The 812-nt window shown below is 40.0% G+C and overlaps 1 pseudogene; it reads left to right on the top strand.

Moving 5' to 3' along the window:
• The first annotated feature begins 409 nt into the window (after window positions 1-409).
• On the top strand, window positions 410-535 carry LOC129400981 (U11 spliceosomal RNA; annotated as a pseudogene).
• The last annotated feature ends 277 nt before the right edge of the window (window positions 536-812 follow it).

Raw genomic sequence — 812 nt, 5'->3', positions numbered from 1 at the left:
ATATGCTTGAAATATCACGTTTCACTCAAATGAAAGAAAGAATCCGTAGTTCACCTCCCTTCCATCACAGATCGAGAATCAGGGACGCTGTCTCATTTGCCAAGGTGTCGAAAATCAGATTAGCCAGACACATAATACAATTTGGAGATGACCACTGGACTAGAGCTGTTACCTACTGGATTCCACGGGATGTCAAAAGAACACGTGGCCACCCACCTACGAGATGGTCAGACTTCTTCGTCAAGACCCTGACCAAACGGTTTGAGGCTCTTCGTTTTCCTGGAGCAAGCAGATGCCATAGGGCTGCACCAGCACAAGACAGGGATGAATGGAAACCTTACTGGTGCCCGCTTGAACAAATCGATGAGCAACAGGATGAAAAGTGACAAGTGAACCTTAAAAAAGCAAATAAATCGAAGGTCTCTGCCATGTGTGGCACATGTAGAGTAGCTCACTTGCTTCATATGTGGAATCAAGATCAAGAGATTCCAGAAGCATATTTTTTGGCAACAGGGCAGCTTATCCATGTTCCCCAAGAAAAAACAAAATTATGTATACATACCTATATGTAATCAGACATAAATTAGTTAACTAAAAAACCCATACTAATGACTACAATTGTAGGCATTTACTAATTTTATACACATGAACATTTTGATGTTGACACTGTACAGGTTCTATTGAAGGAGTTTCAAGTTATTTGAGTCACACGCTGCTGAGATAAATTTATTATATCTGACACTATTATCTCAAGTGTCAATGTAAATGAAGACCCGCTGATTTTCAAGAAGTAGTAACTTTCTATTTTCTGG

Source organism: Sorex araneus, chromosome 1 (assembly GCF_027595985.1).
Source record: "Sorex araneus isolate mSorAra2 chromosome 1, mSorAra2.pri, whole genome shotgun sequence".
Lineage (NCBI taxonomy): Eukaryota > Metazoa > Chordata > Mammalia > Eulipotyphla > Soricidae > Sorex > Sorex araneus.
Note: the sequence above shows the minus strand (reverse complement) of the source record. Positions and strands in the feature narration are given on the sequence as shown.